This window comes from Sebastes umbrosus, chromosome 10, assembly GCF_015220745.1.
Source record: "Sebastes umbrosus isolate fSebUmb1 chromosome 10, fSebUmb1.pri, whole genome shotgun sequence".
Lineage (NCBI taxonomy): Eukaryota > Metazoa > Chordata > Actinopteri > Perciformes > Sebastidae > Sebastes > Sebastes umbrosus.
In genome coordinates this window covers 31821432-31838452 of record NC_051278.1, presented here as the reverse complement: position 1 = coordinate 31838452, position 17021 = coordinate 31821432, and positions in this window count along the sequence as shown.

Here is a 17021-nt window from a genome sequence, read left to right as displayed (position 1 = left end):
TTGCCTGAGAATTGAAGTCATGGAAAGCGTAGGAGGTGTGTTCACAAACCACCCGTCAAACAGCGTTGATAGTGGATGATTCCGAAACCCTGGATTAGGTTCAATGACAACGTTTTTTGGACATGTGACAACTAAAGCACCACTTAGGGTTTTGGAAAAGATGATTGACATTGTTGACATACTACTTTCATGACCGATCCAGAATGTTGGTTAATGCAAATCTCTGCTGCACAATTGTCAAAAAAAAGGGTATAATAACTGCCTGGGGCTGACTTTGGAACATTAAAAAAAAAAAAAAACAGGCCTCAGTGAATGATCCCATGGTTTGTAATTTAACACCTAAATCAAGTGAACATAAAACAGAAGTTTATTATTTTTTATTGGAATTTAGACCGAAAAGGCATGAGAAACTGGACAGGTGCCACCCAACAAAGCTGATGGGAATCCCTTTCTTTCCCATTTTTTTTTTTTTTAGCAGACATGGCAAAAGTCATCTTATCAAATGTAGAACATAACTGAGTGTCCATGACATGAAATAAAAACAGAAAAGGGACCACCACCTAAAACTGGTAATGGAAACGTAAATCAGCGTGGCATGGTTTGCCCTAATGAGTGAAAAGGTGCATGCTGGCTAACATGTTCATGCTAACGATGCTAATGCTCAAGGTGGATCCTGCAGGTGACTTATGCGTTCAATGACGAATTTTTCCCTTCAGTGAGGTGTGTGAGGCCTTTCTGCTGTTTGTCACAATAATCCCTGATGTGACTGCAGAGCCTCATTCAGCTATACAGTGTAAACTTTGAGGAGCTCAGTAGGACAGAGAGGCAGAGTGGACTGGTTAGTCTATTTTGCACTATGAATGAACCTAAAGCAAACTATGGAAGACTTTGTGGTGCACAAGACTCACAGGTGACACTCGAGTACAACAACACATCTTTTAATCGATGTTTCTCCAGAGGAAGACATCAAAGTAGCATTGTGTACGTGTATGTGCTGTGCACTACACGTTGTGCATAAACTGTGCAGTCTCTCTTTTTGCTTCAATGTGTTTGTTTGATTGTGTGTTGTGGCTAACCATTTTGGTGCCCTAATTACTTTGTGGTGCTAAACTTGACTAAACTTAAAGAAGTTGTAGTTGTATTGCCTAAACCTGTTTTGTTGCCTAAACCTAAATAAGTTGTAGTTGTATTTGCTTAACCTAAAGAAGTTGTAGTTTTATTGCCTAAACCTAAAGAAGTTGTACATTTATTGCGTAAACCTAAAGAAGCTGTAGTTTTGTTGCCTAAACCTAAAGAAGTTGTAGTTTTATTGCCTAAACCTAAAGAAGTTGTAGTTTTGTTGCCTAAACCTAAGGATGTTTTAGTTTTGTTGCCTAAACCTAAAGAAGTTGTCGTTTTATTGCCTAAACCTGTTTTTTTGCCTAAACCTAAAGAAGTTGTAGTTTTATTGCCTAAACCTAAAGAAGTTGTAGTTTTGTTGCCTAAACCTAAAGAAGTTGTAGTTTTATTGCCTAAACCTGTTTTTTGCCTAAACCTAAAGAAGTTGTACATTTATTGCCTAAACCTAAAGAAGTTGTAGTTTTGTTGCCTAAACCTAAAGAAGTTGTAGTTTTATTGCCTAAACCTAAAGAAGTTATAGTTTTGTTGCCTAAACCTAAAGAAGCCTTTTTGTTTGTGTTCAAAATGTGACGTTTCATTCAGTTTTCTTAGAACGTGTTGCTTTTAAGTTTCACTTTTACAACGTACTAGGTAGTAGGCCCCTACTGACCCACATCTATGGTGCTTATAGTGACTGATAACGCCTATTTAATAGCCTGATAACAGTGGAATCGGGTGCTTTTTCAATGATGAATGTTTTGCTGGACAGTGTTTGTTGTTCTATCCCTACCTCTCCCCTGTATGATGTTTAACGTGTTAAATATATTCATGATGGAAACCCCAGCGGCTGCTTGAGTTTCCTCACCTCACTTTCTCCCTCTTACTATGAATTAAACAGAGCGATAGCGAGAAGAGGGTGGTGGAGACAGATAGAGTGGGAGAGAGTTGGCAGAAGAGAGAGAGGGAGATGTGGTAAATTACATTGTCAATTCAAATCCTGCCACTAATGCATCTCATTGAGTTTGTGTCGCTGTCATCCCGGATGCTCAGTTATCTGTGTCAGTGCAGCCAGCAGAGGAGGGCTGCCATGTTAACAGCGCTGCGAAAAGCAAGCGCAAAGTTTAGCTAGCCAGCACGCCCTGAGCCGGGACGAGAGAGGGAGACGGTGGAGATGAAGTAGACGTGCGAGACATGAAAAATTCATCTTTCCTACATGAGTGTGTGTGTGCGTCTGCAGAGCTGTATCAGTTTAATTACAGCTAGCCTCCATTCCGACACGGCCTCTTTCCTACGCAAATTAAAACATCCCTGTGACTTCTCTCACACGCATAATTGACGTGCACACACTCAAAAGTAGCAGTGCCACACATACGCACACTTCCCCTGTTGTAGTTGTCATCGTCGGTTCGCTCACTAGACCCCCCCTCCTCTCCCTCCGCCAGCCCCCGTCCCCGTTCCTCGTCCTCAAAACTATTTGAAAATCAATTATCTCAACAAACCAGCTGTAAGGAGTGGGTGCCAGCCACTTACTCCTGAAGTGAATAACTTATTTGAAATTCATTATTGTGTCGAGCGGTGCGACAGGGCCCTCCAAGGCTCTGCATTTCCCATTCCTCTCTCTCTCTCACTCAGTGTCTCTCTTTCTTTACATAAACTAACTACTGTGCTGGACCGATCATTTTTTTCTTCTCTTATGCGTCCTCCTCCTCCCCTCCTGCCTGTCATGCAATTTTAACCAGCTGAGCGCCACGGACATGAGCACACACACATACATACAAACACACAGAGCTCCCTTGATTGGTTCACCTCATTTATTTATCACATGCAAATCATGGGACGGACGCCCAGAGATGTTTTCTCTCCTGCCTGCTTCTACAGGCATCAATATGGATGGTGGGAGGAAAGTAGGTTGGAAAGGAAAGGAAGGGATGAATATGGATATACATTCTAGATTTGGTTTACTTTTAGCAGGCTAGTAGCTTACGTGGCCACTACTGCTTTTGTGTATTTCTGGTCTGGGGCTGTTTTTCATGGTTTGGTTCTTAGTTCTAATGAAGTGAAATGTCCTGACATCAGAGCATACAATGATATTTTTTTAGACAATATCATGCTTCCAACTTTGTTGCAACAGTTTGACAATGACAAGTGCACAAAGCATAAAGAAATGGTTTTGATGTGGAAGAATGTGACTGGCCTGCACAAAACACCACAATTAGATATGCTAAAAACTAGGGATGCACCGATTTGACTGTTTTGGTCCCGATACCTCTACACCTATACCGCAACATCAGGCTTGAGTTAAACATTGCTTTCCTAACATTGTAAAACAAAATGTGACCAATAAATATAGATGTACATTTATTTAATTGTTATTTATTATTAAAATAATAAACCGTACACCAGCAACTCGGTAAAACATTTTCAAAATGAACAGGGATTATAATTCAAGTGTAAACCTTTTTAATGCAGAAACAAATAGGTCAAAACTTAAACAGGAATTCAAAATTCCAGTATATAATGTGTATAGTATGTAAATATAGAACTGTATTGACTAAATCGGCCCCATTGTCACGATACCCGATCCAACTATTTTAATCTGTATCGGCCCGATATCCGATCCGGTATCGGTATTGGTGCATCCCAACAAAAGTCAAGACGGCAATAAAATGTAATGTATAATAATAATAAAAATAATAATAATAATAATACTTTTGTTGGATATAGTATATGCACATAGTATATAACATTATACTGTATATATATTATCCAGTATTCAGATATCCAGTATTCAGATAATGCAGTATTCAGACGAACAATAGCATTGTGTAAAAAATATGCGGCCCCCTCATTTACTTCAATGCCAACACAGAGGAATCTGTCAAAAAAGAAAATGCAGACTCCTCCAGTGAAAATGTTTAACCTGGCTCAATTTTTGCTGCAACACACTACTTAGGCCAATAACATTTTTGCTTACAGGTAGAATACTTCAAACTAGGGTTGTCAAAGTTAACGCGATAATAACGTGATAATAACGTGATAACAATGCGTTAACGCAAATTCGTTTTAATGCCACTAATTTCTTTAACGCGTTAATGCCATTCAATCCTCTCTTCTTTGGTTCTTAAGCTATATAGTTATATAAATAGATGCTGGCATCATATGAAACTAGAAAACCTAAGGAATTCATTGGTACCAACCATGTCCTACTAGCTTGTTGCGAAGGAGGTTAAATAACGCTCCAAAGTTAAGCTAAATCTTGGCGAGTAAAAACTCGTATGGCCATTTTCAAAGGGTTCCCTTGACCTCTGACCTCAAGATATTTCAATGAAAATGGGTTCTATGGGTACCCACGAGTCTCCCCTTTACAGATATGCCCACTTTATGATAATCATAGGCAGTTCTTTGAATGCAGTATAAATGTGTTATTTTCGCCTATTCTAAAATGGTGTATTTGAATATTTCTGCATACTGGGGTCCCTAAACAGTCTTGAATTACGTAAATTTGGTATCACTGTAAAGCTGAGACTCTTGTGGATCCAATGAGCCGAATTGTATTCATGTGTGATGATGTTAGTTCCCATAGGAGACATTTCATTGTATTGAGACCAGTTTTTGGTAAATTGACCTCACTGTACAAAACGACCTGTGGTGACCTCTAGGATAATCACAGCCTCATGAAACTTGACAATAAGGGGGTTTCTGAGCAGTTTACACAACAGAAGTGCTCGCCATCCAATCGCCGAAAAATGCAATTCTTGCAGAAATCTCCAAATGTCAAAAGTTTGGATGGATTTTTCTATGGTGATCCTCAAGGTCTGGGTGTCTTAATGTGGTATTTTGGAGGGATTATTGATCATTTTGATCAATTCTGGAGTGGTAAAAAATGGTTAAATTTTTAACAAATGGTATCAACCCAAAAATTGCTGCAACAACTTATGAGACATAAAGCACGGGGATGGCCATCATATTCTTCAATCATAATGTTCTAAACCCTTATACACTCTTACAATTAATTTTAAATAATTCATTATTTTATTCATTCACATTTATGTCTTATTCATGACTAGAACATCTTGACTCACTGTGCTGAGCTACATCCAAAATTAATCTTCAGGTTCCCAGCTTTCAGATGATGTACACCACTACTATGTGACATCTACTGTTGACCTGCTATCTCCCCCTAAGAACCCTCTGTACCCCCCTAAAAAAAAAAGACAAAAACAGGTCTATTGTGGGTCTCACAGGGTTAAATACGTAACAAAGCTCCCTTCAAGGTACATTTAGAACAGATTGAAAAAAATGTGCGATTAATCCCGATTAACTATGGACAATCATTACAAATATTTGAATCGATTGCCAGCCCTACTTCAAACCAATGGCTCTATTACTCAAATCTTCCTGGATAGCACCTCATTGTCTCACCGGTACCTGAAGCAACATGCCCTGACCAACACAGTTCACACTACTAGAAATAACAGTGCCATTTTCCCACATCTTCTTCATGTTATGAGTGCTTTGGAAACACAAATGTACTTTCCAAAAAGCCTCTGACAGAGAGAAGAGATGTGCGCAGTTACAGTGAAATGAGTATGAGTGCATGCCGAAAGAGCAGTTGCTCATTTGTTAATTAAAACATTTGTCGAAGGTTAAAACTAAATTGAGAGAGACGCTCGTGAACATTCAGTGGATGTGAACAAGGTTTAGAAAGTTTCCAACATTTAAATTATACTATTTTTACCTTATGAAGAGTGGAACCATACACACACACACACACACGCACACACACACACACACACACACACACACACACACACACATAGAGGCTGGTGGTATGTCAAGGACATGAGTACCATGGCAGGCTGAGAAGCACCTGGGTGGAAGCAATGTGAAAGTGAGTTGATGCAGTGTCAATACTGCTTTTAACCTTTCCTTCTTCCTTTTTTCATTCTCCTTGTCCCTTTCTTGCTCTTACTCTTCTCTCCTTTTTCCTCTGTCTGTCCTTCTCTCTCGCCCACTGTAGGACTCTCCTTCTCACAACATATATCTCTCTTGATAAAGAGAGAGAGTAAATGAGTGTGACAGGGCTGTCATGTATGTTCCAGCAAAGGCCAGCGAGGGCCGGTGCAGAGACAGGAGGTGTCATATCCTTACATCTCTCTCTGTTTCTGCCACCAGCTGGACTCTCCTTTTCTGTCACACTGTATCTCTCTCCCATCCTCTGTCCTCTGTGTCTCTCTTCCCTTCCTGTGTTTCCACCGTCATACTTCTCAGTTTTTTCCCTCTACAGATCCTCTCTCTCTCTCTGAGACTACATCCACACTAAGTCAGCTAAATTTGAAAATGCTTTATGTGTGAAAACACGGTGCGTTTTTAGGAGTCTCAGCTCGCTAAAACCACCATTAAATCTCCTCCATCATCACTTATACAGTGTTTCAGTATGGCCTAACTCACCATTCAGTTGGTATAATTTACATCATTTTCTGTTTCTGTGACAAGCTTAAAATAGAGATTTGAGTGTAACTAAATTTGACCTCTTAATCTCCATGAAAACATAACATCAACAACATAAATACAGGTGGAGGACAACAGCGGTATTATGTGATTAACGATTTGGGTGATTAGGATTGGTGATCTGAAAAGGCGTGCAATAAGTACGCATTTCTTGATTTCTGCGTGTCATTTGTACGCCATGTATCCTGTACTGACTGCAATGTAAACGCATCCGCGTAAAAATGTTACGGTAAGAGTATAAGATGCTAGAAAGACTGCTTATGGTGGGCGGACCGGTGTTTTGTTTTGTAAGTTACGTTAGTGACGATTGTTACATCGAGCGTAGCGTTAGTTCAGGCAGGCCATGATGTCAAGCTCTGTGCATAAGACAGCTATCAGCTGATAGCAGCTGATCTTAAGCCAGCCCAATCAGCTGATGCATCAGCTGACGGATCAGCTGATTCCTCTCTATGCATTCATTGGCAAATTTCATACAGGGCGCCTTATTTAAGCTGCTTCAGCCAGCCTACCGTTGCTGCTTCCTTTGGCTTTCCATGTATGCACTTGGAAGGGCAAGAAGGAGTGCTCTTCTTGCCTTATGCTACCACGTAGGCACGTGGATCCACGTATGCGCGTGGATGGGCAGGGAGGTCCCAGAGCATAGCCATACCGGCAAATATACTGTATATATTACTGCAATGGAATAAGTGTCTTTGAGTAAAGTGGTCCTGACTGAAATATTTTTTATTGACATCTGTGACATGGTTTCTGTGGTTGTGTTACCTTGATTTTGTACATGTTTAACCTAGTTTACGTACTTATTTTAAGCCCAACCATGACATTTCCCTTAGCCTAACTGAGTGGTTTTGTTGCCTGAACCTAAGTTAGTGGTTTTCTTGCCTAAACTACTTACTACGGAAGTTTGCGTGGCGTACAAATGACACGCGAAAAGGCTAAAATGCATACTTGACAAGAGGAATTTCTGTGTAATGTCGTGGTATTTACGCCTTCTTGTGAGACCAGAGGCCTGTACTACGAAGCGACTTCAACACACCCAGGGTATCTTCTCGTTATCTGGTTTTAACTAACCGTTTCTGCACTTGTCAGTTTAAACTGTGTTGTTTTTAACCAGGATTATAACTTTAACTTCTTTGTCTTTGTGTAATATTATCATACGATCCGCGCACCGAGCTCTGATTGGTCAGTAGGCGGAGCTTTGATACAAATTGATCTCTCATCTCGAAACATAACCTGCTACAGAGCAGGTTAGGTGTTCAGCATTTATAAGTTACCATGGCGATCAATCCCCGGTAAGAAGTGAAGCACCATCAGAGGACTGAAAACCCAGAGTTAAACCTGAAGTTACCTCGCTAACCCCAAATCCTGCTTCGTAGTACAGGTCTCGGGTTGGGTGATCAAAGAGAAAGTAAGACGCAAAAGAAGTTGTTTACTGCCACACAGCATCCAACAAGCTTATATCATAATTTTTCAAAAGCTCCAGTTTCGCTATCCACAGGAAAAAGCAAAGCTGGCATTTTGGAAATAACTCCGTTTTAAGGTGAGAAAAGCACCGACTCAGTGTAGGCGGAGGGCCGAAACGGAGAGAAAAAGCTGAGTTTTGTGCAGCTTAGTGTGGTAGTGTGGGTGGACACCACGTCTACAGAGGGTGGCTGATGAAAGCAGCACATCAGCAGTTCAGCAGCAGCAGTGTCAGTCCTCCATCAGTGTCTACAGGATACGATCGGCAACAGCACCTACTGTATATGTATGTGGTCATCTGCATTTTGGCAGCATGTAAAACGTAGCCTAAACGGATGTTTCGGATTGTGGTTACGTGTTGCATCCCCCTTTGTGTAAACACAGGTAAAGAGACCACGACAATCAAAGAAGGTGAAGGAGTCGAAGTTGAAGTGGAAAAGAAGGAGGTGGTTTATTTTCTGCTCAACACAATTTTTCAAAAACACGAGTGAAACGCAAGCAATTACAAGACCTGTGTCAACAGCTAGGTGGTTCTAGGGGGGCAGTGCGCTAATATTAGGCCTTGACCCCCCCTCTGTCCACCCTAACTGTGGCTAGTATTTTAGTATATTTTTCAGTCCACATTCATCCCCAGAGAGGAAAAATTGTAATTATTCATAGCAATGATGAAATGTATGTTAGCACTTTGACTATGGCCATGCCAGTTTTTCCTGGGTGTTTTAACCTTTTTCGTGACAAGCTAGTGTGATGTGAGCCCGCTACAATCTAAAAATCACAAGTTGGTTTAATGCGTTAAAGAAATTAGTGGCGTTAAAACAAATATTACCGCATTAACTTTGACAGCCCTAGTCTTTTCCATTTCTTTTCCTTTCATTTTTCACCACATCACCAACATGGATGTGTGTGCATGCATACATGCATGCACACACAGGTATTGTATATATACTGTATGTAATGCACACATGCTTTAAAGGGGACATATCGTGCTCATCTTCAGGTTCATACTTGTATTTTGTGTTTCTACTAGAACATGTTTACATGCTTTAATGTTCAAAGAACACATTATTTTCCTCATACTGTTTGTCTGAATATACCTGTATTCACCCTCTATCAGAAACGCTTCGTTTTAGCGCATTTCAACGGAATGGCAACGGAATTGCGTTGCTAGGAAACAGCTTGGGTCCATGTTTACTTCCTGTCAGCTGATGTCATTCACATACATTGCAACAGGAAATAAACTGGGACACATTTAGAATGTTTACGTTTAAAACTGTGAAATTGTGTAAATATTGTAGATTTGTGACATCACAAATGTACAGAAATCCTGACAGCTTGTTTCAAATGCACAGTTTCTGAATACGGGCTGTGTGTATTTATGTGTGGATTGAGTGTTTTGATATTTTCACAGTATTTATTTATCACTTTATACTATAAAAAACATGAAAATCTCACTTTTTACAAGATGGGACCTTTAACACAAATACTGTACGTGTGTGTGTGTGTGTGTGTTTGTGTGTGTATGTGTGTGTGTGTGACTCCAGCCTCCGGGCAACGCAAGCGGCAGGAAATCGGCCACCTGAGAAATCAGAGTAACAATTGGCCTTTCAACTGGCCTTAATCTTCCAATCATTCCTAAAATCCACCTGCCGCTCCACAGTGCAGCTCTACTCACAAACCCACAGCAAATAGTTCATTTCAACATTTAATGAACACACAAATATACACCAGGACGTAGAAAGCTTGTGTGTGCATGTTCTGTATCTGTTTGTGGCGTTTCGTGTTTGCCGTTCAGCTCTCCGTGCGCGTGTGCATGTGTGATTTGTGCGATCGCTTCACCCATTCACGTACCCTTTCTTGCTCTCAAGTTCTGCAGTTAAATGTGGTTTGTTTGCATTGGGAGTGAGTGAGGGAGAGCTGCGATCAATGCCAAAACCATTATGGGATACGCTTTGAGTAGAGCAGCCCCATTTTAGCAATTTGGCAGTGGCCGAGGCCCGCATATGGAATTATTTGATCAATAGCCTTGTAGCTTGATAGAGAGGAGTAAATTATATGATCAATGTTGTGTACAATGTCGCTACCTGCTCGCTGCGTCGAGACTTTGTGTGTTTTGTGTGTGAATCAGTGTTTGTGTGCAGGCATACCGGTGCACGTGTCGGTGCGGATATGTAATTCCTGAATGCTTTTGTGCATACATTGTTGGCGAGCTGTTGTTGCATCATTTACCTTCCTACTTCGCGGAATAAAAGGGCTCGTTTCCTCAGGCTCTTTGTGTATTTTTCGCTCGTTTTATGGACATAATACGCTCTGTTTTGAAAGTGGAAGCAGACAGGGATATCAAATGGCAGAGATGAAAATAGAATGAATGGGGAGTCGGGGAGACGAGCTAAATTATTGATGTGTATCATAGTGCCTATGAACACACAACACACTGAGCCATCTTCTTGGCTATTCACCTCCAATAACACGCTCTTATCACTCCACCGACAAGTACACCTCTCATGCTCCAACATGGATGATACATTTATGTATAATACGTGTCCAGACACGCATTCATATTCGCTCACAATGATACATATGAGCGTAGACATGCACGTACAAAAAGCCATTGCGGTTTGCAGTAACGGCGTGTCAAAGGGCTTGCGAGCTGAAGTGGCTCAAGTATAGGAGGTGACTTCTAATAGCCCATACACATGCACACAAAGACGTACACACACCTCCATTCTGAGTCCATGTCTGTCTCTGTGGATGAGATCACTACCCTCTCTGTCACTCTGAAACACTGCCTGTGTGCGTCTAAGCCTGAGTGTGAGTGGCGTACTTCAGGGCGAAGCGATACCTCTCCTCATTGTAGGTTCATGGTCGTGTACGTGTCATGAAATTCACACAGAGACAGCCTGATAGCCTGGCAGAGAGGCCTCGCTTTGAGCCTGATTTGTTTTTTTTGTTTTTTTTTCTTCTTCTGTCTCCATCTCTCTTTCTCTCCTGTCACATGGTAAAAGTTGAACCATCGGGGGAACGATAAGCAAGCGACACGAGGAGGTTGGGGCAGGGAGAGAGAGATGGGTGGGTGGATGGAGGGAGGTAGGGACACATGAAGGAGGTGGGGGGGGGGGGGGAGAGAACGACACAAAGGAGAGCCTGTCACACTCACTTAGATGCTGAAATATTAAAGTGAGCAGTCAGGTTGTAATTTTCCTGAGAAAGCCGAGGGAAGAGGGGGATAAGTGAAGCGAGAGAAGGGGGGAGGCGGGGCGGGGGGAGTGATAGAGACACAGAGAGAGGAAAGGTATCACCGCTGATCTCTCTTTCCTCTCTTCTTGGAAGAGACACGGCACACTTTTAATATCACTACTTTAATTAGCTTGGCTTTATACGGTCTGTCTCTCTCTGCTCCTCTTCTCCGCAAGACGTGAATAATTCAGTAGGAATGGTGTACCGCCGCCTGGCAAAGACAGCAGGCCCACCAATCTGCAATGTATCTGTGGAAAGGAAACAGAGAGAGAGAGAGAGAGGTAGAATAGAGGGTCTCCAACATCAGACAGCAGCTTCTCTAAAACCTCAAGACCCTTTGTCCCAATCAAACTAATCAGATCATTTGAACAGTTTCTGCCCCAGTGCTTGTGGATGCAGTATTCTGTTGTGGTTCAAGTTAGGAAATTAAAGCTGAAATATAGGCAGTTTGGAGCAAATATGACTAAAAAAAAAAAGTTATTTTTATAAAACGGTCACTATATCCTGACAGTAGTGCATGAGACAGGTAATCTGAAAAACAATCATGTGTCTCTGTGTCCTCCGGTGTCCTCCAGTGCTCCTAATGGCATCTGCTAGATTTCACAGACCGGAGGAAAACAACCAATCAGAGCCGAGCTGGAGCGTTGCCGTCTCTGAGCAGCTGTCAATCACTCGCGAACTCCGACCAAACGGTCAAACTAGGCAGATCAAATATGAATCAATATTCTGTTCTCTGAAAACAATTTACGTGAAAAATAGGCATCACAGTAACAGAATATTGATTCACATTTGATCAGCGCTGCCTAGTTTGATTTTAGGTTGCAAGCGATTGACATCTGCATCCGTTGAATGAACAGCCAATAGGAAAGCTCTCTCTCTGAAATGACCTGTGATTGGCCAAAGTCTTCAGTCAGGGGCTCGATTTTCTAAAGCTTAAAAAACAGAGCCATGAGGAGGAGCAGAAGTCTAATTTAGCCTACTACAGGTTTAATGGTGCAGAAAACAACATCAAATATTTCTTCACTTTAAAAAGGATAAATCCAATTTTTTGTGTCCCTTATTCCCAAGAAAAAGGACACAGTGTGTGTGTGTGTGTGTGTGTGTGTGTGTTTGGTGCTTATACAGTATGTGAATGTCCACATGTATTTGTACGCAGGTTTGTCTTGCAGTTCTATCAAGCACACATGTGCTTCTTTTGTGCAACTTACCCCGTGCCTGAGTGTGTGTAAGGGAGCGTTTTGTGTGTCTCGGTCCATTTGACAGTCGGTGTGTGTGTATGTGCCGGTGTGTATTCATGTCAGCCTCTGCTTAGCTCGCCAATTTGGGTCATTGAGGATGATATGTCAGGACACTGCAGGTTGGTGGTTTTTGGGGGAAAGACAGGGCGAGGGGAGAAACAGTGATGTAGTTTCTCTCACATATCATCATATTAATATTGTGTGTTCTTTCTATGTGTGAGTGTGTGTGCGTGTGTGCGTGTGTGTGTGTGTGTGTGTGTGTGTGTATTTGTTATGACAGCCTGTCAACCTGCACCCCAACTCCCAAAACCACTCGTGTCCCAGCCTCCCCAGCTAAGCAGCATCACTGTCTGGATGGGTACGCCTGGTGACTGAGGGGGCCGCGTTGTGCTTAGGCTGAGGTGGGCTGTCCCCTGTGTCAGCCCCGCAGCCTTCACTGTCACTGCTGGAGGGGGGACGGGGGAGCACTGAGACACTCTCTCTCTCTCTCTCACACACACACGCACACACGCGCACACACACACACACACACACACACACACACACACACACACACACACACGCACGCACACACACACAGAGTGATATAAGCACTACTATGCCTCTAGTCATCTTTCAGCTTTTGAAGAAGTTTTAATGAGTTGAGAATAAACAGAATTCCTCTTTCTCCCCCCCCACCCTTCCCCTCCTCTCTGTTGCTCTCCGTCCATCTTTGTCTCCGTCTCCCCTTTGTGTGACTTGTCTCCATTCCAATCACAGCTCGCTTCAGCGATCGCTGAATCACGTCTGAAATAGAATCGACATGGCAGCCTGAGTCAGCCAGGACAGCGAGCCGAGCGCAGATTAGTCATCCCGGCGAGGTGCTTTTGTCCAGGGACGATGACAGATCTATGAAATGAACGGGAAGAGTGATGCATCAGGGGTGTCTGCCTGTCTCAACTAGGGATTACGGATACTCCTGAGTGTGTGCAACCGTGGCTGTGGGAGTGTGCACGTGCACCTGTGTGTGTTTGTGTCCAGCTCTATAATAACACACGACTCTACAGCTCAATCTCTAAATCAAAGGCCAAATTACTTCGGAGTGTGTTTTGTTGTCTCCTGCTTTTCAGAGTGAGCTGGACAGATCTGCAACAACATGAAACAGTGAGACACACAGAAGTGGGTTAGTCAAAGGGAGCGAAGAGTGCAGATTGTCTTCATTTATTTGCGTGATATCCTTCCTGCTGGCTACAAGCAGGGCAACAACTTGTCTCACAGTTGCGAGGGCTGTTTTGGAGCTTCCCAATCAAACATGATCCGCTGCCACTAATCTTGTTTGCGACTAGATCGGTCACCGTAATCCTTTCCACAACAAATAGGCTTCTACACAGTGAAATCCATCCTCCGACCAGGTTGACACGGCTGACTCCCTATAACTTTGTCAAAGAAAAGGGGTCACAGAATCCCCTCTCTGTCTATCAGCCCCTGTTATCTTTCATTATGACACATTTAAAACACACTGTCACATGTTTACTGTGTGACAGGCTGCAAAAACAAGTATTCATCCCTCAAGGGAATGGCAAATAAGCTGCTCTTGTGAGCTTGTTGTGTTTTTTTATTATACCAAAAAATAACCAAATATTATTATGTTAGTCACGTATTCAAGATTTACATTGGATTGCTCAAAAAACACAGATCTGTTATTGAGACACTCTTTATAAAACCTTTACCGGCTCATTCCAGTATTTTTAGACACAGTGTTGTTTAAATTTCACTATACCTTTACACCAACAGACGCAAATAAAAGGTCATTATTTCCAAACCAAAATTGTATTCCTCGCAGTGTGGAGAAGGATTTGAGTTCAGACCTTCATGTATAAAACATTTATCACATATTTAGACAATTTTCCTGACTTTCATTTGGTGTCTGGTTTAATTTTCCTCAGGGGGTTAAGGTTATGTTGGGGGGGATTTAGACTCAGTATTTCTACACTCTTCGCTACTTTCCTGTTAAATTTACATTCTTCATCTTCATATCTGATTCAAAGACTTCATCTCACAAATCCTGAGGAACATTTTTTATTTAGGTTTAGGAAAATATTGCGGTTTCGGTTTAAATAACACAGGAAGTGGCTTAACTTAAGTAAATAAGTTATGTTACAAAAAATACTTAGTTAGGCTAAGGAAAAGATGGACTTGGTTAGGCTTAGGCAACAGAAATACTTAGTTAGGCTTAGGAAAAGATCGACTTTGTTAGGATTAGGCAACAAAACGACATAGTTAGGTTTAGAAAAAGATCACGGCTTGGGTTTAAATAACACAGGAAGTGGCGTAACATTAGTAAGGAAGAAAAACTACTTAGTTAAGCTAAGGAAAAGATCAACTTGGTTAGGCTAAGGCAACAGAACTACTTAGTTAGGCTTAGGAAAAGATTGACTTTGTTAGGCTAAGGCAACAGAACTACTTAGTTAGGTTTAGGAAAAGATCGACTTTGTTAAGTTTAGGAAAAGATCGACTTGGTTAGGCTTAGGCAACAAAACTACTAGAATGTGTTTTGGGTTAAAATAACTCAGGAAGTGCCATTATTTAAGTATGGAAGTTACGTGACAAATAAATCAACTTAGACCTGTGGTTTCACACGGAACATTAACTTTCCTGTGCGGTCTCCCTACGTTGCATTTGCCGCTCTTTATGCGTCCCGGTTCACAATTACGTGGATTACATACAAATGGATTTTTTGCTGACAATCATGAAAAAAATTTGAAATTCGTGCCCATGTACAGTACATGTATCGATACAATACATTTCATGACTATTTATCGAACTGCTGTGCGACTGAGCTGTATATTCTCCCTCATGTTACAGTAGAAGTAACAACATGTTTATGTGAATGAACAGGTTCTAAAGCTGCTTGTTGGACAGTTTCCAATGGAAAACAGATGGCCTCAGCATTGATGTTAGTGTTGAAAATAGAAATGTAAGGACTTTGGAGTGAGCTGCCGTGTTTTGATGACACACACACACACACACACACACACACACACACACACTTACACAACCTTGTCCCCCTCTAACCTGGACAGAGGAGGTGTATGGGAGCGAGCGGCTGATTAAATCAACTTTCATTTCTAATTCTCCTCAGACCCCCCGAGGTCATCCTGCACCATCACTGCTGAGAGAAGAGGAGAGGGAGGGATTGGGGAAGTTAGGATGACAGAGAGAGGGAGCGATTCAACTGCTTCGACTGGAAGCTGCTTTTGTAGTTTAATGGAGACATAAATAACAAGGTATACATGCAAAGTATCACAAACAAAGCGTTAGTCATAACAGAGGTTTTTTAAAGGTTTTCTTTAATTTCCTTGACATTGCTTTCTTTTTTTCTCTTGCAATCTTCCACTGAAAGGTCATGCGGCTCATGTCTGTGTTCCTTTGGCTGTGGCTTCAGGGAAGAAAAACTGGCTTAGTGTAGGAGCTGAATTATAAAACTAAATATATACATAAACCTTGGTCTGTTGACAGTTAGTGCTGCTCCGCGCTAGAGCCGGGCATCCTCTTAAAAGCCTCAGCATTCAGATCGCTTCAGTCCCACGGACTTGCAGGTCAGTTAAAACTATTTAAATGCCAAGACACTTTGGAGGATCCAGGCTGTTTTACATTGTGTTATAGACTGCAGGTCACTAAAAGCAAACAATACTGTTTTCACAACAAGAGCTTCTGTTGAAGCTTGTTGAGTGGGATGTCAGTCAAAGCTGATGTAGGTGTGTGCCAGGATTTGTTCAGTCGGTGCATTTACATTCCATTTTTCTATCATATTTCTAATTGCTACTCGCCTGCAGGCTACAAAATTTGGGCGTTATGTTCGTAGTCGTGGCTTTCATTTATATTGGTTAACATGATAAGAACGTAGTGACGCTGTCAGACAATCTGACAAAGCTTGCAGCTTGTAGCGACCTGTCAATCACAAGGTAGCCCCGCCCTAAAGCATCCCCTGCTTTATGGTCTATTTGACTCTAAATGGGACCATAATTTACTAAATGAACATCATGCTGTATTGAAGAAGACTTGAAACTAGCGATTGAGACCATAAACTCGTGTTTACAATGTTTACTGAGGTAATAAATCAAGTGAGAAGTAGGCTCATTTTCTCATAGACTTCTATACAATCAGACTACTTTTAGCAACCAGGCAAGTTTAAGGCACTTCAGCATTGGCTTCACTTTTCAGGCCCGGAGTTTGCTGCCTGATCAACAGTTTAGCAGATTAGACAACTTTATTTGGAGATAAAACCACAAGTGAAATCACACAAAATTCTGGTAACAATCTGTCATTGTAGGTCAAAGTTGAACCAGGAAGACTATAAACTGTGATGCATGTTCATAACGGACAGTCCAAATAATAATGTTACTGTTCACTTTAATTTACTCTTCCAAATAAGTTTGGCTAACTAGGGGGTTTGTTCAAAAACCTGTCTGATAGTAAAACCTGTTCTCACTTACAACTCGT